We start from the raw sequence: 26,693 nt of genomic DNA, 5'->3' as shown, positions 1-26,693 counted from the left end.
AAACAGAGTTTCAGAAGGGTGAATGATGACAGGCACAGACAAAAAAATAAATAGATAAGTCAATAGATAAAGATAGATGGTTTTAGGCCATGGAGGAAAACCTAAAGGCTACATCCATATTCTGGGAATTTTCCCCTACCTAGTCCATTCACTTATTCCAGCTAATATGCAATAATGATTTCCCTCTCCCAAATGGAACAGTCAAGGGGCACAGACTGGTGTATAGAAGTATTAATGGAATTTTACATGGAAGACAGACTAAAAAGAATCACCTATCCAGATCATTTCAACTCTTATGTGAAGGATTAACAATCTGGGAAGAAAGGAAAATTACCAGAGAGGGAGCCCCAGGGTGATTAGATCTCTTCTGAGAGCCATAATTTAAATGAAGATAGCTTTAAAGCTATAAAATGGAGATGGTTCTATAGCTACACGATCCCTGGTTTCAGAGTCTAAGACAATGGTTCGCAAAATCTACATCAGATAACTTTGGGACTCTTGTTAAAAACTTAAACACGCAAGGCCCTCACTAGACCCCCAGAATCAGAAATGTAGAGACAGAACTTAAGTATTGCATTTTTAACAGGGCCCATAAAGTATTTTGGGAATAAGGATTCCTGGAAAAGGAAATCCTTGGCATCAATAAGAATTCAAGAGCCTAGCCACCAATATTCCTTCCCTAGTGAGCTAGTATACCTTTAGGGATACACACCATCTATAGCTGTCAAGGGTATTTGATAATCTCCAAGAAGGCCTGCCCTTGCCCAGTCCTGTTCTTTGGGATCTGTTCTACCTCTGGACTGTGTATTTACAGTTCTTTGCCTGTGACCTGAAAATTTAGAAAGCTTGCTTCCCCTCCCACATCATAGTCCTCCCCAGTTCTCCCTCTTTTGCCTCACATTGAACTCCCCAGGAGAACCCCCCTCTTAGAGCTGCAGGTCCACAAGCTGTCAGCTCCTCTTGTTTCCCATATCACTCCAAAGTGGTGAAGGAAGAAGCTGTAGCAGACGCAGCGGTCACAGCTGTGGGTCTGGGAGGCTCGCCCTTCACAGGTGCTGGGGGCTCTGCCCACTCTGGGGGTGCCTGGAACTGAAGGGCCCTGAGGCCCCGTGCCATGTCACACCTGATCTTAGGATGCAAATTATCTCCCAAGTCCACCCACAGGTAAAGTCTGCAGGATTTCACTCCCCAGATTTCCAACTTCCCTTTCATCGCCTCTGTGGGGAAGGGATCCGGGTACAGCATTGTTATTTGTGCCTGATATAACAGTGTTTCTTTTCCTTTAAACAATCTACAGGGGCCACCTTCCTGGAGATGAAAGATGAAAAGACTGTGAGATTACCTGCCAAGACCATTTAGGCTTTAATGATTTTCACGTGAGTGCTCCCAGAGAAGCCATGCAGCAACCGAGTCATAGGATGCTGTTCTAATAAAATTAAAATTACTAAAATAAACTGCCAGGCATCTGGAAAGCACCAAGAACACAACATTTTATGTAAACTGACATTCAAATATTGTACACCTATGTGGTCCTTGAGTTATAACAAAGGCATTATGCACACTAAAGCCTTATTTTTTAAATTTTAATTTCCTTGTAAGTGTATTTTAATCACTAGGTAGCCAAATTATATTCAATATCAATTTCGTTTAGGTTGCCTACTGATTTACAGTTTCTTTGTGTTGAATTCTCAAATTCACATTTGCATACATTCTAGATATGCAAGCACAAAAAAGGGTTATTCAAATGAGAATGAAAAGGTGTTTGCAAATATCCGAATAATAGATTTTCCCCCTTCTTTTTTCATCTGCTATGTTGGCATTTGTTAGAAACAGACTAATACAGGATTAGGGGACTAAACATGAATACTTTGTGACTCTAGGAAAATCAGGCTCTGCATTTCATTCTTTTAAAAAGCACTAAACAACAAATGACATTCAGTTTGATCATGAATATTGATGATATAATATTTATTTTAAATATAATGTATTCATCGGTACTCAACCCAAAGTAAAATTAAACTCATCAGGATCAGAATAACTGTTTGGTTTTGCAAAAGTCAAGGACCCTCATTGGGTGGCTTAATGACTTCTTGTTTGTGTTCTGTTTGCATAAATTATCCATCAAGTGCAGCCATTACACCGGATGCAACATGGCACTCGCAGAGGAACGAGAGACGCATCAGGATACTCATTAAAGGGAAATGTGATTGGAATGGAGTCATCATCCCATGCCTGGCAAGGATCTGCTGTCTCCATTCTCCATCCCCCTTTGCACCAATTCCATTTGAAGTTGGAACCAAGCTCACAGACCTAGATTTTTAAAGGCAACGGATGCAATCAAACAATAGAGGTTGTAAGAGACAGCCTCTGCGCCTGTAGCCAAATGTGATAAAGGAAGGAAAGAAAAACAGAATAATGTGTTTCAAGGCAATCAGATGAGACTGAGAATGCAGGTGCTGGATAATGTTCTCTCAGTTCATCTAGCGGTTTATGTACCACACAAAAAAATTCCTTTTCTCAATATCTACTGACATCCTTTCTATCTCATGGTGCTACTCCCCCAATAAACTGGATACGGATGGGATCCAAGTCAGGCTGTGTGTAATACTAATCAAGAAAGATGGGCAAAAATAATAGCATCTCTGTTTCACACAGCACAATCATTGTATTCCAGTATGGACACATCCCATAGCTATTCCAATGTAATTGCATTACTCAACCCAGGAAAGCCTCTGAGAATGTTGTTTTCTAGAAAGAGAAGATGCAAAAGGAAGTTGTACAGCATAATAGGAAGAGAATAACTTCCCAACAGAGTGATAAGTTGGTGTATTTCTGAGATGTGCAGAGCTGAACATATGTTGTATTTGGAATAAAAAATGCAGGTGAGTTCAAGGTAAGTGAGAAACACAACCACTTCTTATTGCAATTTTAAATAAAATTGCCTGTGTACCTAGAGACAGTTCTGCTTTGGTCCACAGACATCCAGCTCTGAAATAAGAAACTGAAGAGCATTATCGAATGATGATCATTGCCATAAACTGGCCTCGGCTAAATCTGCTCTCAAGGCTGGGGCACTATTATCAGCAGCTTAAGCTTGTCATAAACGTTATATGCAAGACAGCATAACCGTGCAGGATCCACACAGCTGGGGCTCAGAACCAGGATATAACTGGCTCAAACTGGTCTTTAATACTCTAAATTGATACAAAAATGGCTGAGATGTGATGTGCTTCATTACAAAGTCCATCCTCAGGCCTAGCAATACCTCATAATATGGCCTTGCAGATAGATTCAAGTACGTGAAGGGACACTGTACACACAGGTGTCAGGAAGCAGCTGCTCTCCATTTACTCAGAGGACAGGAAAAGAGGGAACACAGTTTAAATTATATCAGGCAGAGGTGGCAGGTGTAAAAAGACAGAAATGAGGGCAACTAAGTTATTAAATAGAGAAAACATTATAAAGTAGTGCTGAATGCCAGCACACACACACACACACACACACACATAGTAAAATGACATATTGCTCAGAGTAGTCAGCCTGGACATCAATTTTTTCATTAAATTTTTTATTGAAAAATATAAAATTGCCATTTTTGCAAACCAAATGGGTCAAATATCAACAATTTCACATGGCTCAACCTAATACTTCTGCCTTAATTCAGGGCCTTGAACAGTAACTATTGTATAATAGGCAATCAATAAGTATTTGTAGGATGGGTGAAAGAATAAATGAATGTTCAAATACTTAAAATAAGGATATGAAACCAAATGAGCAAGAGCTTTCCAGTTTGTTTCTGTCTTTTTTGTAGAAGTTTTCTTTTTCTCATCTGCATTGGCTATTTTTCTATCCAAGGTATCTCCTTTTAGTCTATCTTTGAGGTTATGCTCACTGGTGTCAGGAGCTGCAAGCATTTGTAAACACTGTTAATAAGCATCTTCCTCACCCTTTTAGATTACCAATAATGATAGTTAATTAAAATATTCAAACCCAGGTCCTTTCTTAAACTTATTGGATATTAATTGCAAAAATAGGTAACAGAGGATCCAATAACCATTGTTTTCTTTTGAGTCTTTTGTGCAGGTGTAAATGCCAAAGGAAAAATATTTATCCTCCTTGAAGTAGTTTGAATTCATTTTGTATGTCAAGCTTGTTGAGACATATGTTAATTCCTTAGCATTTTAATATATGCCAACTCCATACTTCCAGTTGCACAAGCCAAAACCATTGGAATCATCCTTAATTGTTTTTTTTTTATTTCACTCACACCCCATATCCAATCTATCAGTAAATCCTGAAGCACTACCTTCAAAATATAGCCAGAATCCTGCCACTCCTCTCCACATCTTCTGCTGTCCATACTCATACCCCCTCCTCCAACCCCCTCTGAGGCCAAACCATAATCCTTTCTCAACTAGATTATTTCAAGAGCCCCCAACTGGTATCCTCACTTCTAACCTTACCTCTCCATACCCTGTTCTCCACAGAACAGAGAAATCATCACCCTCAAAACCTTCTGTTATCTGCCCATTTCACTCAAACTCAGTCCAAGTCCTTACTGCGGTCTAAGAGCCTTCACAATCTGTTCCACCACCTCCCATTACCTCCCCAAGTTTATCTCCTGCTACTTTCCCTCCTGCACATTCTGCTTCAACCACCCCAGCCTCCTCAGGGCACACTCCCACCCCAGAACTTGGCAGTTTGCTGTTCTCTTTATCTGGAATGACTCCAGTCCCCAAATTCTATGATTAGCTGCCCCACCTCCTCCAGGTATTTGTTCAAGTCTCTTCATCTCAGTAAGGCCTTCTCCTATCCAAGCAACACCACCAGCTCTCCACCTGGACTCTCTATCCCCCTTCTCCACTTCATTTTTTCCACTTCACCTTTATGGTAGTTTAAATATATACACAAATTATTTGCTATTCCAGACCTCAAGAAGTGGAGCCTAATTCTTCTCCCCTTGAACATGGTCTTTACTTAGTGATTCACTTCTAGCCAATAGAATGTGGCAGAGATGGTGGGGTGTCCCTTCTGAGACTAGGTCATTAAAAGGTTCTGGGGCTTCCTCCTGGCACTTTCTCTCTCTCATGGGTCAATTGCTCTGTGTTCAGAAGTCAGCTGCCCTATCCTGAGGACACTCAAGCAGCCCTATGGAGAAGTCCACATGGAGAGAAATGAAGGCCTCCTGTCCATGGCCATGTGAGGAGACCTCTTGGAAGTGGATCCCCAAGCCCTAGTCAAGCCTTCAGCAGACTCCAGCCCCGGGGATAGCTTGATTGCACCCTCACAAGAGATGCTGAGCCAGAAACACCCAGCTAAGCCACTCCTGATTCCTGGCCCACAGAAACTGCAAAAGCACAAATACTAGTCGTTTTAAGCCACTGAGTTTTAAGATAATTTGTTACACAGCAGTAGATAACTAATACAATCCTTTTCACCATAAACATAGTATTTATCTTATTTAATGATCTTCTTTATCAACTGTCTTCCCTGAGGAACGTAGGTTCTATGAGGGCAGATATTTGCCTATTTGTTCATGACTGACTCCCAGCAACTAAATGGTTAAATGAACTAATCTTTTGCTTTTAAGAATGAATAAGGTGGGTAGCCAAGATTCCTATATGTTAGTGGATCAGCAGAAATGGGACACTCAGGTATATAACCATGGTGATAGCAAGAGTTTATGTTACTTGGGTAGAGAATAGAGTGCAGCAAGTTAGGCAATGATTACCCTTGGTAGTAGAGCAGACACCTACCACAGGTGTGTTGCAGGAATAATGACTACAAAAAGGATCCTATTTTCCTATTAAATACTAAAGATGTGTTCTCACATTAAAATAAGTTGCCCAGTAGAATGATTGGTGAGTTGTTTGTTCTTCACCCAGACAGACAACAATCATCAATGGAGCTTCCTACAACCACAAATGCCCAAATCCCATACTCAAATATCCTAATTCAGGAGGAGACCTGGGATAAGGCGCTGGCATCTTTGGCTATAAAAACATCCCCTAGATGATTCTGATGCACATCCAAAACTGAGAACCCCTTCTCTGGGCTGTAAATAACCAAGAATCTAGCCAAATCCATAGTCTACTAGCAGTGGAAGCATTTCACATCAATACAGCAGCTCTGACATTCCTTCTTGCATTCAACCATTTATTTATTAATTATATATTAAGTTGTTGGACACTGTGCTAGATTCTTGGAGACATGCAGTCCCTGGCAGAGCTCAGGATCTGGTGAGAGAAATCAGAATCTCACCCAATGACACATCCAACCCAGGATGTCTGTCGTTAACATCCTAACCCATTCCCTGCCTTTCCCAACATCGTTGCCAAACCCAACAGAGCCTGTACTCAACCCCACATACACACACCCCGGGCTGGAGGTTGATTGGGCAAGCATCATCAAGGAGATATGGGAGGCAACTGACTACAAGGGAGGGGTGAAATCATCTAAGGGGAATATGTAGAATGCAAAGGGGAAGGAGCTCCAAACTAACCCCAAGCACCCTCAGAATTTAATGACTGCTAGAGGAAGGAAAGCCTGTGAAGGAAATGAAAACACAGGTTTGCAAGAACCAAGCAGAAAGCCAGAGAGCATGATGACCTGCAAATCAAAGACATGGTATGCTCAAGCAAGAGGACTGACCAAATGTCAAGCTTCTGTAATGTGATTTGGTGTTCTACTTCATCAGATCTGTAAACTTATCCTGTAAAATGAGTTTAATCCACCCTAGGATTCTATCCTAACAATGTTAATGGTTTATTTAGTCCTTGAGTGGCAAGGAGTTTGTGAGACCAGGGTCCCAGTCCTGGTCTGCTACTAACTAATTCTGGAATCTTAAAAAATCATTTAAATTGCTTAAGGGTCTCCATTTCCTCTTCTATTAAGTAATAGTTCAGTAATAAGTAATCAATAAAGTTTTTTTCTTCCTTTTTCAGTTCTAACACTCTGTTAAATATTGTGTGTGCGACAATTCATAACTCAATATTGCTCTCCAAGAAATGGAAATCACTGTTTATAAAAGAGAGATTATAATTTGACTTTATTGGTAAAGGAAGCAAGCACTGGCAGGCTTATGTTAATTTCCAGAGTAGTAGCTGACAGTGTTATCCTTCATTTGGAAAGTATATCAATACCAATTGGGTGAGTTAGAAAAAATATCTCCAGGCATTCTAGCAGTACCTGAGCCCTGTCAGAGCCCAAGAGTAGACCCAGGAGATCATTTGGGTTATGCAATGCCCTGGGCTTCTAGGCAACTGACAACACAGTGTTCACCCTCCCACCACTTTGTTCACAGCTCATCCCTGGTGCAGGGAGGGCGTCTGAAGACCGGAGACCACCCCTACAGCATAACACAGCAGCTCTCCACCTCCAGGCTTGGAGCAGACAGGGGCGTGATTGATGCTGTAGCAGGTGGTGAGCTGACGGCCGTGGGAGGCTGTAACTTCTCGTTCCCTCTGCCAATAAATTCCCAAGAAGGAATCAGTTTAAGGAGAGATTTCCAGCTCTCTCTCCACCCCTTCTGGGAGAAAAGAACTAGACATTCAGAAAACAAGGGTAAGATGGGACCAAGGACAGTCATTCCCACCTCACTCTAAAGCCAGGTTTTTCAACCTCAGTGCTATTGACCTTCGGGGCTGGATAAATTCTTTGTTGTGTGAATCTGTCCTGTGCATTGTAGGATGTTGAGCAGTGTCCCTGGCCTTTACCCAGTGGCTGTCAGGCCCTCAAATGTAACAAACAAAATTGTCTGCATACATTGCCCAATGTCGCCTGAGGGACAAAATCACCCCGATTGAGAACCACTGCTCTAAAGAACAGCCACCCTCACTAAAAAAGTTCCCAGCACAACCTGGCTGGCTGGAAGCAGTCTAGCTTCCCTGGTGACACTTCAATCAACACCCTTTGCATGAATTATGTTATTCATGCAATTAAAAAAACAAACAACAGCAAATCTCTGTACACAGTTCCACCCTGCTTGGTTCTAAAATTCTGCATCTAGATATGAAAAATCCCAGCTGATAACCTGCCCTCAGATGAACCCACAGTGTAGGAGAACCCACAAGGAGGGGATGGTGATTGGAACAGAGTGAGCAAGGGGCAGGAGGTTAGGAAATTGGGCCAGATGGGATGGAGGGAGGAGGTGAGGCATTTGACAAATATGTAGGAAGATCTACCCTATGCCAGCCACTGTGCCAGGCACCAGGCTGCAGATAAGGTGATCAGTCCCTGCCACACGGAGCTGACAAACCACCAGGGGAGCGTGATACCAGAGGAGATGGACAAGGGGTTCTGAGAGAGCTGGACTAAATTCTCAGACACTGGCCTTATTGAGGGCTAATTTGCAAGTACTGGTTGATGAGCAGATGATCAGCGGTTCATGTCCTAGTTCTTCTTTCAAAAATTCTCCAGATAGCTGGGGAACTCACACCCTCTCTGTTTCACACCAGAAAATGGTGAAATGTCCTACCCATGGGACGCCTGGTAACCCAGCCCCTTTGTAGAATTCAGGACTGGAATTTCCATCAAGAAAGAAGATGTTCACCTCAGGTAGCTTTCCCTGCTCTTTCATTAGGTGATCCTTCTAGTAAATGACAAATGCCCAAGGATCCAGTTCAAAAAGAACAAGAAGGCCGTAACACCAGGTTCACCTTAACCATCCTTTATGATGTCAGTTCTCTCACACTCATACCCCCCAGGAGGTTCTGAAAGTAGGGAGCACAGCTGTTCACTGACAGAATTCCAGCAGCTCACCCCAGTCCACCTCATTTCTCCCACTCCCCAAGCTCCCAGGCAAGCCAAGAGCCTTGCCACAAAGTCTGTGGCTTCCATGCAATGGATGCAGCTATCTCAACCTTGCCTCTCCTTTTCCAAGTTATTTGCAAAGGAGGCGGTAGCATGTGAACACACAGTTGGCTTTGAGCCTGAGGGAGAAGCAGTATAAAGCAGTGGGGGATGTGCTTCTCCCAGTAAAAATTAATGGAATAAAACCCCCCTGTGTGCTGCATGAATTTCGGCTCCCAGGGAGCTGACATCGCTATCGTTCTCTCACCAAGCCCTCCTTCTGGGCTCTCCTGCCCCCTGGGAGTCTTTGGCATAGGTAAAAGGACCATCATTCAAGAGAAAGGGGTTAGGGGTTCACACTCCCAACACTCACACATGCCCATCACATATGCATACATGCATGCATACCCACATACGCACACAATCACACATGCATGCTCACACATGTGCATTCGTGTACACACGCACCTTTTCTATTCTTTTTTTTAACAAACATGTTTAAAAAAAAAAAAAACTAACATCATGGGCAATCTCAAGGGGGAAAGAATTATGCCCAAAGCAAGAAGGAATTATATGGAAGGCAGTAAGGAAGTCCTACTCTGTTAAGGTTTTGCAAAAAGGTAAGAGCCTCTGATTTCCTCTTCTTTGTTATTCCATATGCAAGCATTACTTGTGCAAGTTTTTGTTAAAAGATTCAGGACACTGTGGTCACATACAGAGTAGAGCATACAAGTAGCCCCTGACCACCCGGCTCCCACTTCCTCAGGTAATACAGTGTTGTACTGGGATGATCTACTGTCAACTGGGTTATGCCGGGAACAATATTTCCCAGAATTCCCTTCCCTTTATGGTTCTGGCTTAGAATCAGCTACAAGTTTTTACAGACACACTCCACACCACATGCTCCACACACACACTCCCCACACAAGCCACACACACATCACACACTCCACACACCACACAGTCCACCCATATACACACACACACCACACACTACACACTACACACTACACACTCCACACCACACACACCACACACCACACAGTCCACACAAACACACCCCCACACAAACCATACACACACACCACCCACACACTCCACACACACACCCCGTACACACAAACCACACACACACACACCACACCACAAACCATACACACACACCACACCACACAGTCCACACAAACACACCCCCACACAAACCATACACACACACCACTCACTCCACACACACACCCCACACACCACACACTCCACACAAACACACCCCCACACAAACCATACACACACACCACATCACACACCCCACACACACAAACCACACACACACACACCACACCACATACTCATACACCACACTGCCCACACAACACACACACACAGGGGCATACTCATGTGCTTTATTGCCACATGCATTTCTCACAGGTATCAGTGTATGTAAGAGTTGGTTCTCAGGGACTTCACTCGCTGGTGAGTGGGTGATAGCTCTCTCTTTTGCCCACAGTGGAAATGAAGTTTGCTCCCCAATGGGCAGAACAGGAGACTTCAAACAGTTCCCAATCTCCAGACTCTTCCTCGTTTACTTGAGAGGAGCTCCCTGGATCTGCCAGTGGGTGCAACCCAGGGAGAGAAGCCTGAGGGTCACCTCCGGAAGAACCACATCCCTCCTGTGGCAAAGTCCAGCCCTCGTCTGTTCCACATAGAACAACGCTCCTTGTTTCTCTTGCACAGACGGGCTCTCACAGCTTTTTCTTTTTTTTTTTTTTTTTTTTCTTCAAGAAGGTGTGCTGATATGTGGGAAGTCAACCCATATTGGAAAACTCTCATTTACAAGGCCGGTGTCAGGCCTGCTGGACTCTTCCAGCATTCAACATTAGGCATGGTACATTGCGTGTATATAAATCAAATTAACGTACACTGTCACTGCCTGGTTGAGCAGCTGTATTCTTTGTGTTGAATTTCATAGTCAAAATGAAACACTTTCCATTACTAGATTGCAGCTCCACTGGGCAACTGCAGTGGTTACCTGCCAGAATTAAGCCTTGTGATGCCAGTCAGGTTTCAACATGGCAAATGCAAACTGAATTTACAAAGTGACTGAGGAGTTGTTAATTCCCATCGGAATGAAACATCAATGTTGATTCAAAACTTTGGACCATAAGTTTGCATAAACTTAGTATTGCAAATACATGCCTGGCTCATTGGTTAGAGCAGGATACTGTGAAGGCTAAGGCTCAAGTCCAATGGGTGCCCTAGTTAATCTGCTCAGTTCAAGGTCAGTCTCCACTTTCTTGCCCATGCATGTCAGGCTGGTGCACTGTTGAGTATCTACTGTATGTGCTTTGCAGGCATTATATGCATCCATTTTCAAAAGCCTCATGATAGCCCCATGATATATATGAAGAATTTGAGAGTCAGGAAGACTATGACCCAGTGACACAACTGGTAAATGACATGGACAGGACTCAAACCAGGATCTGACTGAATCCAAAATGTCTGTTCCTTCCTCTTTGCCATACTATTATTAGATGGTGCAGTGCAGATCTATGGACACGTGCAAAAGAAAAACCACTCAAAGCACATGATTTTCTGGTGATGGATTAATAGTGGTATCTCCCTGCAGAACATACATCACAGTTATTCTTAGCACACTGAGTGCCTGCCCTTAGAACCCCAGACCTCCTTTTCCCTGCCACGTGTGGTATATATGGTCCATGTTCAAGATCCAAGTTAACAAAGAGACAAAGATTCCACTCCACTGCCCATCAAGCCCAAACATCAGGAACATCCATTGTGCTCCACTAGACTGATATTTAATCGTCAGATCCAACTTGCTTGTTACCCTCAATCTTGGCATTTTTTAGGTGGGCTCCCAGGCCTGTGTAAGCAGCCCCCACTACCACCCTTCCTGCACTAGTCAGAATTGGCTTTAATCATTCAATAACTAATGTGCTTTGTTTCCCAAATGGACCCTGATGGTGACATCCATAGCATTTCACAGCTCCTTGAATCTGCCTGACACTGAGCCTTGACTTGTGTTGCACTGGATATCAAATTCTGTACTTTTTTAAAGAGTGTTGACACAGTGGAAGAAAGGCCTTCAAATCTATTCTGAATCTTTAGAGCATAAGACTTTATTCTTATGAGTGCAGAACACATTTGGTTTCCAGAGCCAATGACCGTAGATCTCCCTCGCTGCATGCAAAGTGTATGCAGCTTCAGAAAAACCACTGTGGGTCGGGGAGCCTAGGATTGGACAGAGCAATTACCCAAATATTTTGGTAGGCCACAGAGTAAAAGAATTATGAGTTCTGGGCCAGAAATTCTTTTCTGTGCCAAATAGTCATTTTACCTCAGGGCAGCAGTGCATACTTTCCACTCCAGATAGATGGATGTGGTAATTAAGATGGTTAGTGGGAGCTGGCCATTTCAAGTGTAAACTCAATGGGTATCTGCATCTTGCGGGAGAAGGGGGAGGAAGGTTGGTTAGGAAGGCTCAGGGTCTGATCCCCAGCACAGTGGGTCCATGGGGTGATCAGGCTGTGCACATTGACTCAGGATGCCTACACAGCAGCTCTTTCAGGAAGTTGTTTGATAAGCTCAATGCAAAGTTTTATCTTAGTAGAAAAAGTACAAGCTTTGGGAACAGAGCGATCTGGGCTTTTCCACTGGATAGTTGTGTGGCTTTGGGCAAGTCACTTCATCTGAGTGATTAACATTCATAAGTTCTAAGCAGTGTGGAGTTGTGGCAAAGACCACGGACTCTGGAGCTTGAGCATGTTCTCATCCCAGCTCTGTCACAACCATCCGTCTGACCCATGGACAGGCTAAATAACCTCTCTTTGCCTGAGCTACCTCATCCATAAAATGGGTGTTTAAAAGTAGTACCTATATTTCTTTTTGGGTGATGAATATTTTTTAGAACTAGATAGGGGTAGTGGTGGTTGCAAAAATTGTGGATGCAGTAAACACCATTGAATTGTTCACTTTAAAAAGTTAATTTCATGTTATGTCTATTTCACCTCAAAAAAAAAAGAAGAAAGAAAAGTAGTACCCACATCATAGGATTGTTCTAAGGATTAAAAAAGTTAATATATGGAAAGTTCTTAGAACTGCACCTGGCACAGAGTAAGAATTAATGAGGATTATGTGCTGAGAACCTCCCCTGCATCAAATCCTCACAAACCACCCATGAAGTGGCTGCTACTATTTCACCCATTTTGCAGATGAAGAAACTAAAATTCCCAGAGGTAAAGCACTGTTGCAATAGCGATGGCTGTGTAGAAAATTACCCCATGCTTAGTCATGTAAAGCAGCCACTTATTAGCGTAGGGATTCTGTGGGTCAGGGATTCGGGCAAGGCGTGGCTTGGATGGCTTGTCTCTGTTCCACAACGCCTGGGGCCTCGCAGGAGACTCCAAGGCTGAGGCGGCCACGGTCTGAAGTTTTGTTCATTCCCGCGGCTGGAGGTTGTTGCTGGCTGTCAGCTGGCGGCCTCAGTTCCCCTCCACATGGGCTTCTCCGTGTGGTCCCTCGGGAGGGCTCCCTCACAGCTATGCTCCAAGGGAAAAGATCCCGAGGGGAAGGATCAAGCAGAAGTTCCATCACCTTTTATGACCTATCCTCAGACACCAGGCAGCAGAGTCTCTGCTGCATTTTATTCACAAAGGCAGTCACAAAGTCTCGCTCAGATTCCAGGGAAAGGAAATTAAACTCCGCCTCCAAAAGGAAATGGCAGGATCTTAGAAGATCATGTGGGGCTGAAATGTTGCTGCGGCCAGACTTGGACAAGACAACCTGCCACAAGTACCTCCCTGAGGTCACCCAGGCAGTCAGAGGTGGCACTTTGACTCCACAGCCCTGCTCTTAACCCCTGGGTGCTGAGTGTTTTCATCTGTCAAATAGAGACAATAAAACTCCACTCCAGAATGCTATAAAGATGAGTTAACAGGTTGGGCCTCAGTTTTCTAATCTTTAAAATGGAGTTAAGAGTTTCTACCTCTTCAGTCTGTTCTAAGGATTCATCGAGTTATTATTTGCAAAACATATAGAATGACTCCTGGAATACTGTGTTTATTAAATAAGGATTTCAGCTGAGATCTATAAAGTGAACAGATCAATGCCCGATTCACAATAGGTCTTTAATTCATGGCAATATTTATTATTGTTAATAATTCAACATGATAAGCAGACTGGAATATTCATCTCCACTGGTCAATGCATTCTCTTCCCAATAGGAATGGTAATCTGGGAAATTAAATTAAGATCAGAAGTTTCTTTGTTATAATTATTGTAAGGATTGTACTGGCACATCTAGACTTAGACCAACCAAGCAAGAAGAATGGAACTTTCTTCTTTGCCCCTTCTTAGGCAGACAGGACCCTGACAAATGGCTACTCTCTAATTCCCTTCTTTTCTTTCAGCCCTTTTCTTGCAACATCACTTAATGTTGCAATTAATTATATTACAGCTTATCTTATATTAATTAGTGTACAATAGTGTCTCCCCAGTGAGGTTTTTAGAAACACCCTAGTCAGCAGCAAATTTTTAAATCTCCTCTTAGGGAAGATTAGTTTCTGGCAAGATTTTTGCATACAACTAACCTCCCCCATTTAATGCTAACTCATATTAATTTCCCTTCCAAGCAGGGATGCTTCTCCATCTTGCCTCCTAATTCTGGAGGTTGCACCTTTTGGGTCCTGCAGCTCATGTGCAGCCTATCAGGAAGCAATTGAGTCCCTGCCACCCGTAGTAATAACACATCCTGACAAAAACATGAAAGATAGTGTATCTCTGCCTTAACTCATGTGGGTATCAGTAAAGGGGAAGAAAGTAAATTCTTTTAAAATACAGACAGAATCTTTTATCAATGAAAAACTGCCATCCAGTCTTCCTTATCTCTTTGTGCAGTGACAGCAAGATTTATCTTTCTTAGAAGCAAGCCTCCAAATGAATATCATGCCTGTTTTGCCAAGGTGAGTAGTTTTTCATCTTTGGACAAATAGACATGTTTTACATAGGTGTTCTGCAGCACACACAGGTTCTCATCAATCCCCATGCCCTCCGAGGTGTCCTGCTGCTCTTAGCATGAGCCTATTTCTCTTGCAAACAGGAGCACCCTGGGTGCTCAAAGCCTGCTTGGCAGAGCGAGGTGAGCTAAACATCTGATGCAATCTCTGCAGGGGGCCATATTCACTCCCCTGTAGCTGCTAGCCCAACAGCAGAGAGAGAGCATGGCTAGAAACCTCTCCTCTGTTGGATGGAATGCGCCGGATTGGAGTCAACATTATGAAGAACTCTTTCCTTCAGCAAAAAGAACTCTGCCATTAGCACGATTCCCTGACACCAGCAAGTAGCAGTTCATGCCTTGGTTTATAAAAAAATACTTTCATTTTCTTGTAAACCCAGCTCTGGATTTTCTTCTGTGGGACAAATTTTCTTCTATCACCCCTGCTGATAACAGAAGAATGTTCAGTAACAGCGAGCATTTATTGAGCATTTACCGTGTGCCAGGCACCACTCTGAGCATGTTGTGTGCCTTGACTCATTTCATCTTTTTCACAGACCTTGGAGGTAGTGCTATAATCGGACCCATTTTACAGAGGAAGAAACTGAGGTACAGAGTGGCCTCGCAGTCACATAGCTAATAAGCAGCAGAGCCAGGATGTGAAGGCAGGCAGGCAGGTTCCAGAACCTACACTCTCAACCACTCCTTGATCCTGCTGGTCAAGAAGCCCCAAGATGGCAGCCACATCATCATGTGACTATTTTCCAAACATCCCAGAAAGTTGCACCCTGTTACTAAGGACTTCCTCAGAAACCTCCACCACTTCTCCTCGATTTTGCTCCAAGTGGGAGGCATCATTCCTATTAAGCCCAAAGTGACACCAAACCCAGTGTTACAGGGAAAACTTCCCCAGCCAGGTCAAATCAGAGCACTCCTTGTATTAGATCTTTCTAGTTGAGAAAGCTTGAAAGTCCTATCACTTGGGATTTGGGGTTAACTTAAGCCAAAAAGGGAATTTTCTAGAAGAATACTGAGAGATTTAAAGAGCTGGAGGAAGGTGGAATCCCAAACCTCAGGAATAACAGAAGCCAGGACAACTCTGGGGACCCAGTAACAGGAGCTCAAGTCCCATTGCCCTAACTTCAATCTGCTCAAGAACCACTGTAAATTCCCAGGGCACGGCATCTTGTTGGCTTACCTTCAGTCATGTGCCAAAGCTTGGGGGTACATAGAGGAGTATGACAGTGAATTCCGATGCAAGGGGTTAGTGGCCCACACTTTTAGAGACACTACAGCTCACCCTGCATCTTTTAAGTACGTTTCATAGACTCTGAATATGAGCTCTCATTGGAAGCTTCACCACTCGCCTGGAAGGGATGTAAGATAAGCATCCTTTGCAATGCTACAAATCAAGCCACAGAAAGGTTAAGTAATTTCCAGGAGCTGCTCCATGTAGGGTTGAATCCCAGGTCTCCTAACTCAGAGCTAAGTGCAAACTCAGGGTAGTCTTGATCTCTTCGTGGTTTCACGTCTCTGAGTCTTTGTTTTCCCTGCTTTCTTTCTCCACCGATATGAACAGGGATACCCACAAACACACTCATTCACTTGCCCACATGCTGCCAGGGAAGGTGCTAAGCTACACAGTGCAAGACCCCCTCTGTAGGGGAAGGAGAAGAGGGTTAACCCGCTGAAGGCTCATCCAAGCTCTGCAATGGTGATGGACCCCAGGCTGCAGGATTTGTCCCCTCTCGGCAGAGATGCCAGGGAATACAGGGACCAGTGTCTTTTGCATGAGGCATTCAGACCTCCTGGGCCATGCACAGGCTTTGGCAGCTTACATTTGTGTCTGCTTTCCTAGAGCAGGACTGGGGGGGGGAGAGATTTTATTAGATGCAGCAGGGGGGCATGGACAAGGGAACACTTGGGTGGTTCTCAGTCAGGCATGAACTAGACTGCAGCTGAAGATTCGGGGGGTGGTGGCGAGAAAGGAGGGAGGCAGGAGAGTCTCCCTTTCGCATCTGGGAGAGCACCTGGCTGCACCCTCCAAAATGCAATGCCAAGGGGAGAATCAGCCCTGATTAGGACCCCACCAGAGTTAGCAAAGAAACATTCATTTATGCTAATGGGCATCAAGGGTTATTTCATCTTTACTCTGGAGTAGCTTGGCCTGGGACAAGTGTAAGTCATAAAACACATTTGAAACCTCTCTGTCCTGAAAGAGGCAGAGGAAGAGAATTTATTAGTATTTTTCCTTAGTAAAAATGAAGGTCACCTTCCCTTTAGAGCAAATCAACTTACCTTTCTCTTGGTTCTTGTGCCTAGGTAGCAAATTGAGGTTGGAAAGAGGGGGACATACCAGATGATTTTCTGTTGTTGCTTTCATTTTCCCCAAGAGGAGAAGGGACAGTCCATTTAAAACAACTGAGCTATTATATCACAGTGCTCCTTGTTTAAAATTTAAACATCATTGGAAATATGCCCCAGCAGAACTAATACGTAACAGGGATTGTGAGAACCACATTGTTTCAAAAATGATAATCCCAAATATGCATACAGTTCAATGCTCTAGAGTCTTCCGAAACTTATATGAGTAAATTAGATTATATCTACATATTTACTATATCCATGTATATAACTTGTATATATGCTTATATATGCATAACTAATATATGGTATACATTTATTATATAAAACATATAGATTATATCATGTATATTATATACATTAGAAATATATATATGCGTGTGTGTGTGTGTATTTGACCTTTACACAAACTCTGGGAGGCAGGGAGATAAAAGGGAGATTCAGTTTGACAAACTCGCCCCATGTCATACAGCTCGAAATGTCAGAGCCATTCTACTTGGTTTTCCTGACTTCAAGACCAGCGTTCTTTCCCCCATGGGATTTCATCCTGTGACTCTAAATGAGGCACACAAATCTGAGTGCATTTGGTACTGCCTGTCCCACCCTATCATTGGACAGTGTACAACAAAATGTCTGCAATAAAACGGCATGCAAACAAAACCCAGATTGGTGTAGAGCCCTTGGGAGCAGGAAGTTCAGGGTCAATGGCTTTGGAAACACAGAGAAATATTTGAAAGAACAGAGGAATTTTCCCTGTGGAAAGGAGCTTAGCATCAAGAGTTGTTAGAAACGTGCAAGGCTGTGTTGCGACAGAGGACAGCACATCTCAGGACGGACCCTGGGAAGCCACCCAACCTGGGCCCTTCGCCCACACCCAGTCCTTCCCTCTGGCTACATCCAGGTCCATCTGCTGTTCTAAAGAAACCTCATTCCTGCAGCCCTCCATCAAAAAGCAGTCTGATAGCAAACGAAGTCCTCGTTAGGATTCATGTTCAAGTCCGCAGAGCTCTGAGCCCACGCCTGTTCTCCCAGCACGGCAGCCTTCTCCTGAAACCTCCCTGGCTTGTTCTGGGAGGCCCTGGCACGCCCCCAGTGCCCCTCAAGCAGTCTGTTGAATTTGCTTCTCTCCGGCCTCCTACGCAGGACCCCGGACCATGGCCTGAGCTGCCCAGGCCCTCAGTAAGCCTTCTGCTGGGCTCAGTCACCGCTCTGGGGGCCAACCTCATACCCACTTAGGAGGAAATATTGACAGACAGACAGACAGAGGGAGTTATGCTACAAGCCAGGTAACATCGTGGATTGCCCGTAAGCCACAGCCAGAACCCTACAGATGGGCTGTCATAGTTTGCCAGGGCTGCTGCAACAAAGTGCCACAGACTAGTTAGCTCAAACAATAGGAATTTATCATCTCACAGTTGTGGAGGCTAGAAGTCCAAAATCAAGGTGTTGGGCAGGCAGAGTTAACTCTGACATCTGTCGGGACTCCGTCTGCTCACATCTGGGATGGCTTCAGAAGGGGGAGGGTTTAATTGGTCTGTGAACAAATCAGGGTCAAGTGATTCTTGGGCCAGAAATGTTCTATTTTATCTTTTCATCTAACTCTCACTTCTCCTTTAGGAAGCAAAAGTTCCACCTCCTCCAGGAAGCCCTCCAGGCATACTCTGGCCCTAGACTCTCAGAACAGGCATGACACGAAGGTATAGCTTTACCTGACCACCTGCGGGTTATAGATCCGGTGGGTCTGTGACTTTTGCACTTGTCTATTGAAATGAGCTATCAGGAGGGGCTCTAAAAAAAAAACAAGAACTTTTCCACACTGGCCAGCTTCTCCATTCCCTTCACCCAAGGTATTTTCCTTTATTAAGTATAATTCCATTTTCTCTCCTATTTGCTGAATCCATTTTCTGACTGGGAAACCCCTCCTCATTCAGAAAACACCTAAGAAAATAATGACTCTAAAGCAATATGTTCTTGTGGTTCTTACGGTCCCCCGTTGTCCTGCGTTTGATACCAACTCTGAACTGTAGAGTCAAGGTGGAGGAATCTGCTTTGGAATATGCACCCTCGGTCCTCAGACAATTGTCTATCAGTGCCCAACAGTCTCTAATAAGGCAGAATCTGGGCATCTAATGACAATATAGATCAGCACTCCAGAGCCCAAGGTGGAGGTTTCAAAATAGCCAGGCCCTTTCTCGGGGCCCAACCGCGCATTCTTACATGTTAAAGCTTCCAGTGACTTCAGCGCGAGTTCCAAGCATGTAAAGCCTGCAGGATTGGACCCTGTGGGAGTGTAAAGTGACAACATAATAGAGAAAAATCACTTTAGCAGGCAACAGTGACAGCTGGGCAGGCATTAGAAAAAAGGGAAAAGGCCTCGGTTTAGACAAATTACTGAATGAAATGATCACATGAAAAGCCCTTTTTACAGTTGCCACTAAGAAATCCAGAAAATATAAAACATGTGAAAATGTAAATAAAGGAATTTTTGAAACTTTTTTCCCCATTAAATGTGTGGTAAATGTTTTAAATGTTCTAAAAAGATCTCAGTGTTCTGAGTCATGGGCCCAAATGGAAAAATGTGGCTGTTTGGGTTTTTCACATCAATTATTACACAACCAATAAAACATAAATGAGGAGAGCAAAAATCCTGGAAAATTCCAAGCCCTATTTCAGTCTGTACAATTATACTCTGATCCTCTCATTTTCATGACTTCCAACATCTCATTGCCCCACATTACACTTTTACAGACTCATTTTCTAGCATATATAAAAATGACTTAATGCATCCTTAGAACCATCTCAATTACCTAACTGATGAGTTATATCAGCCACTTAAAAATAAAACAGACATTTCCTTCATAAAAATCCTTGGGGGTGTGGGGCATGGAATAGAATCCCTTGTTGGCCAAAATACTTAAAATATAGGGAACAGCATGATGTACCTGGGTGGGGACCCCGAAGTGAGAGCTGAGATTTGGCTTCTGGAATGGATTCTGCTGCTAATTTGCTGTGTGATTTGGGGTTAATATTAACCTTCCTTGGGCCTCAGTTGCCAGATCTCTAAAATGAAGGAGTCTGAAAGGACTCTCAAGGCCCCTTTCCTTGCTGACAGTCTCTGATTTTCAAAGCTTCCCCAGGGGCAGAACCCTGTAGAGCATGTGCTCATAACCTAGTCATTTTCAAATTTAGTGGCATAGACGTTTTTAAATTCTCCCTGCTTCTTTGTCTATATTCCCAGTTATAGAATTAAGAGGGACCCCAAATAGGGCCAATAATACAGTGATGTTCTCTTGGGCAGAACCCAATTTTATAAAGTAATTCCCAGGACTATATTCAGACTAAGTCCAAAGATGCTTTTGGAAAACTTCCAAGCTCTCTTGAAGAGGATTGTGGAAATTCTTAGTTTGCAGGTTGGAGGCACCTGATCCAAGAGTACCTGTGGTTCATGTTCAGCTTCTAAGAGCCAGGCCCTGGAGAGCAGAGGAAAACCCCAGCCAGCCTAGCACCCAGCTAGGGACACTTGCTTTAGGAAGAGAAGAAATGATGACAAATGATTAACATATGCATATATGGACTGTGATAAAACAGGTATACAACAGATACATTATTCAGTCTTGGAGGCATTTTTAAAGTTCTTTTAAGCTGCCTGCCCCGTGAGTTTAGAGAGGTGGAGGTGGAGGAAAGGGAGGGAGCAGATGTGGTCAGCTGCGGACATACACTTTGCAGCTCATTAATGTTCCCTTTCCCAAGAGGTTAACCCAGTTCTCAGCTTTGGCAGCACATGTGGATCATATACGGAGCTTTAAAAAAATGTACCAATGCCCAGGTCCCAGGCTCAGAGATTCTGATTTAATTGTTCTGGGTTTCACCTGGGTATTGGGAGTCTAAAAGCAATTCCAGGTAATTCTGCTGGGCAGCAGGGTTGGGAATCACTGGTCTCTTCCCTCTAATTCAGTGGTTCTTAAACTTTACTGTGATCAGAATTACCAGGAGGGCTTATTAGAACACATTTCTGGGTTCCATCCCCAGAGGTTCTGATTAACTAGCTCGGGATGAGACCCGAAACTGCATTTCTAGCAATTAGACGCGCCACTGATGCTGATGGGGCCCACATTTAAAGAATCACGATGCTAATCTGTCCATTGGATTCCAGGAGATGGGAGCTCTTCTCACACAATTCATCTTCTCCTCTACCCTTGATAGTCTCCCCAGCCACCGAGCTGTGGCCAAGGCAGTCTGCTGCCTCGGTCAACCTGTCAGGGATTCAGGACCCAGACGGTCTGGGGATCAACAGAGCATATCTGGGTTGAACCCTGTTAGTTGCCTTCTCAACTTGTGGATGAAGCAAAGGACAGTGCTTTGCCCCCCTGAGAGTATCATGCTCAACAAACACTGCCCAGAGCTATAACTGGGTAAAGCAGGAACTCCTTAGTTAATTAACTATAAAATCTTCACCTGCTTGACCATGAGTGACTACTAGCTCCTGTGCTCTGCCATGGCCTATGTGAAGCTCGGTGCTGATAACTATGAATAGCTGGATCTGTGGATTCTTCCTTATCAACTGAAGTCTACATTCGCCCTAACTATGTGATTCTTAATTCTGCAGTGGATTGAACACTTGCCTCGTCTAAGCCAGGGCTAGACATCCATGAAGGTCAGAGCAGGCTCAGTGGTAGCTGGGGAAAGCCTTGGTTTCAACAGCACCTCAAAAGCAGCCCTGGAGATGGAAGTGAGAGCTGCAGACATGAGAGCTCAATTGCTTCTTCTCACTGCCCCATCTCCGCATGAGTGTCTTCACCCATTAGGCAAACAGGCAGAGCAACAGCCATGGGCAAACGAGTGTCCCTGAGAGGGAGTGTTTCTGCCAGTGACAGCATCACACTCATTTTCTGAATGAGTCAGAAAGGGTTCGCAGGACAGAGAAGCCAGGAGGGAGTGACAGAGCATAAAGCACACGTGCAGTGATGTGGTGGAAGGGGGTGGGTGTGGGGGTGGCAGGATGTTCCAAGCATCACAAGCCCCATGAAAGCACTCAGGCACCAGCTGTCTCAGAGGCTCAGAGACATCCAAGCACCGAGTTCCCTAGCCAGAGGAAGAGGAAGAGGAGGAGAGAGGGGAAATAGAGAAGAGGAGAAAATTATGACAATAAAATAGGAACCAGAAAACCTATGTGCTTTTATTTTTATATGCATTTTTAGATGCATTCGTTATTGAGGGGAAATTATCGTAGTGTAATATGACAGTTACACAGTGAGAACGAACATCAAAACCATCAATTAGTCTTTTAAATAACCTTTTGTGCTAAAGCTCAAAGCTCAACAACCCGTCCCTCTACCTCCCACCCTCACCATTGACTGTGGTCAAAAGTTAAACCTGCCAACATGATTATTCTCCAGTAAGAGCTGTGGTGGGAGAAATATTTCAGCTTGATTGGATTGCTTTGTCCACAAAGACATAGAAACCAAATTATCTTGTCGATGCTTTCTGTACATAACATGAAGACACATTCACATGGCTAAACCCATAATATGGGATGGGCTCTTTCAACCTTCCTACTCCAGTAGACCCATTTGCAGGAAAGGAACCCACTCCCAAAGGAGAGCCTGAGACTGTGCTGGAACACTGCTGGTTTATTTTTAGAAGTGACCCCGAGGAATAGGAGAAAGGGAAGGTGAGAATGAAACAGGGAAGGAGGGAGGGTCAACACAGGGTGCGTTTTCGATTTGGGCATCACTGTGGAAACCCAGGTTCACACAGTGCTGAGTAGCCTCAGAACAGTCCACCTGAGTGACAGAAGAGGCTAGCATTTCTCCACCAGCTTCTGTCCCCTGTTGGCATGGACTTCCCTATGGGGCATTAACCAACTTCCTGGGGGACAGTACGTGCCTGCATGCTGGGTGGGCTCCTGCAGTATCCCTCACCTCATAATCAGAGCAGTTCTACAGAAGAAAACAGAATACACAGTGCAGCTGGGGCAAGGAGCTGTCAGGACACACCTGCATGAAGCTGGGGCTGCAGCAGTAAGAGGTGGGCAGAGAGGGTGGGAGCCAGGATATGAGAGGAGAGCAATACTGTCCTTCATACCTCGTTGGGAATGTGAACAAATATGTTACTTCTCCCAAATATTTTGTTTTTCTTTTTTGATGATCATTATGTCAATTTATCCATCACCCATTGGATCTTGGATGTATTTAGCAGATAAAGGAGACCCCTCAGAGTCACCGACATTGGGTTGTCCCTACTCTGCCTTTGGGTAGATTTGATATCAATATGTCATGAAGGCTCTGGGGGGTTGAGAAGCCAAGCCCCAAGAACCACTCTATCAGGGAGAGGAGACCATCAGGGTCTCATAGGGGGTGGCACTGGCTTACACACCCTCATTTGGGCAATTGAAGCCAAGTCTAGGTGTGGCTGATGCCCACATGCCCAAAGAGCTATGAAGAAGCACTGCTGATCAGGAAATCCCTGTTAGAAGCAATAGAGAAAACAGAGTTTCCTTTTCAAATCGAGAAGAGAAGCCATCCATCCTCATGTGGATCAGCAGCTTCTCTGGTACAAACTCTAACCCATCCTCCTCTTTGCTTTAGGGAGCCAGCAGTCACAGACTTGCCCTGATGGAGGTCTTAAGCCGCTCAGGGGCATGAGTCACCGATAAAATATTTCAAGGAACGTCAAAATGTTTAACAGAGTCAATATTAACCATAACCAGAAAATCAGGACAAACTTCTGTAGGGCATTGTCTTCCACTCCTACTGACATTTTAGATTTCTATCAGCACGTACCCAATCTATCCTAGTCATCCTCAAACTTGTCTTCCTGCCTGTACCCTCGCCCACATCAACCCAGCCACAAAGAGCCAATTAGTGTTCCAATTAATGCCTTTTGGATTATGTCATTTACAAGTTCAAATAGCATTTGATATACCCCATCACATTTAGTCTAGTGATTCCAGACCTTAACCTGACTTTCCAGGTGTATGTCCCTTAACTCCCCTACACAAACCCTCCAGTTCACCCTAGAAGAACTAACAAACACACATATGGCTGTCACTCACAGCCCTGCCCATCCTCTGCCATCAGCACACACCTCATTCCTAGAGCCTACCTTCAACCTTCACCATTTGGATGAGTGTCTGAAGACCCATTCCTAGCCCTTACTTCCTATCCCAGCCTTGGTGCTACAAACACATCCATCTATGTAAATAGTTATTGACCACCTTTGCTGTGCCAAGTCCTAAGGATTCAAATGAACAAGACATATTTCCCACCTCAAGGAGCTCCGAATCCACTGGGATAGAGAAATGGGTAGGCAAATAATTACAAAACAATATGATGTCATGCTACACAAGGAGTGTTGGCTCCCAGGCATGGAAACAGAGTTATCAGGAAAGAAAGAACTCCCAAACTAAATGCTGGAAAAGGAGGAGGAATTTTCCAGGCAGACAAAGAAAGGAAGGGCATTCCAAACAGAGGAGCAACACAAATGAAGGGACAAAGGTCTGGAGAAGTGAGGCACATTCAGGGAGCTGCAAAAGGGTGAGCATTGGGAGGTGAGCTTGAAAAATAGGCGAGGGAAAAGCCATTGTAGGGGCTTGAATGCAGGGTTAGGAGTCTGGACTTTATTTTGCAGGCAATGTGGAATGATTGCTGAGTTCATAAGGGAGGGCAGTGATCAGATTTGCATTTTAAAAACCTCATCCTGGGTGGCTGCAGTACAGATGACAAGCATGGGTGATAGGGGCAAAAAGACCAGTACAGAAGTTATCGGGATGTTTCAGGATAGAGAGAGAGAGATTATGAACCAGGACACGGCTACAGGAATAGAGAGGGGTGAGAGAACTCTCTTGCATAAAACCTGTGTTGACTAGGTTTTATAGTACAACTGGACAACTTGGACAACCTATCAAATATATTATGGGTGGTGTATGGTTTGGATTAGGGATCCAAAAGTACAGGAATCCTGTGTCCCTGGGAAAATACACAGCCTTCTAAACAACCCTCTCACAAATGAACTTTTACACCCAGCCTGTTCTCAGAGAGGGCACTGTCTGTATTTATCACGTTACTGCCCCCTGTGCCAACAAAACACAAACATTCATTATTGACTCTTGACTGAGGAGTGGTCAGAACGTTTGAGTGTCTTCCTATAGGAGGATTTCCAAAACGTAAAATCAGAGAAAGCAGCAGATTATTTAGACTGTCACATTGGCTCTGGCACTTGGGCTTCCAGGAAGATGGTAGGTTAGGAGAGGCAAAGCAAAATTCTTCTCCATGAAAAAGACTAGAAAAGGATAGAAAGCACTCCAGAGCAGCAGTTCCAGGGGGCCACCGGCCAGGCAGCGACTTCTGCACCACAAAGTGAAGACGTAGCTGGAGTGGCAGACAGACTGCGTTTCTCACGGGTGAGTGTTCGGCCCAGAACGCCGCTGGGGACAGGCGGTTGGAGACGGCTGATGAGCGCGGAAGGGAACCACCTCCCACGCCCTGTGCACCCTTCTCAGCAGTTGGCTGGGGAGATAACCCTTCACAGCCAACGGCCGAGAGCTCCCGTGAGGAAACTCAGGATTCAGCATGCTTGTGACCGCAACCATTCTTCCTCCATGGATGCCCCAGTGTGCACAGCCAAGAGGCAAGGGCACCACGCAGAAGTGCCAGGAGCCCTTCCCCAACCCCAGAGAGTCACAGGTGCACAGCAGAGAAGGACTGCAGTACAAGTGAGCTGGAAGGTGAGACGCGCAACTCCACAGCCCCAGAGTACTCCACTCACAGCCCCAGGGATTGCCGGGACCACTGTGCTCTAGAGCAGACTCCTTGTGAATTGTGCAGGACACACTCTCCTGCCTGGGTGCTGCTGCCAGCTAGGTGTGTAAACGCTAAGATCAAGATTTTGTAGTGTGAGAGGTCATTACATGTGTTATAACTTATCCTTATGAAATTTTTTAAAACTTTACCTTTCAGCTTGACTTAGTATGATGTTTTAGAACACTAATCATGCATGTAAAAAAAAGGCAACATGGTATTGGCACAAAGATAGACATATTGATAAACGGAATCGAATCAAGAGTTCATAAATAGATCCCCATATCTACTGTCAACTGATTTTTGGTAAGGCCCTCAAATCCACTGAACTGGGACAAAATAGTCTTTTCAACAAATGGGGCTGGGAGAACTGGATAGCCATTTCCAAAAGAATAAAAGATGACCCCTACCTCACACACTATACAAAAATTAACTCAAAGTGGATCAAAGATCTCAATATAAGAGACATACCATAAAACTCCTAGGAGATAACGTAGGGAAACATCTTAAAGACCTAGCGTTAGGAGGTAGCTTCTAAGACCTTACACCCAAAGCACAAGCAATGAATGAAAAAATAGATAAATGGGAACTCCTCAGAATCAAGAGCTTCTGTACCTCAAAGGAATTTGTCAAAAAGGTGAAGAGGTAGCCAATGTAATGGGAGAAAATATTTGGAAACCATGTATCTAATAGGAGACTGATATCTTGCATATATAAAGAAATCCTACAACTCA

The sequence above is a fragment of the Choloepus didactylus genome, chromosome 9, assembly GCF_015220235.1.
Source record: "Choloepus didactylus isolate mChoDid1 chromosome 9, mChoDid1.pri, whole genome shotgun sequence".
Classification (NCBI taxonomy): Eukaryota; Metazoa; Chordata; class Mammalia; order Pilosa; family Megalonychidae; genus Choloepus; species Choloepus didactylus.
Note: the sequence above shows the minus strand (reverse complement) of the source record.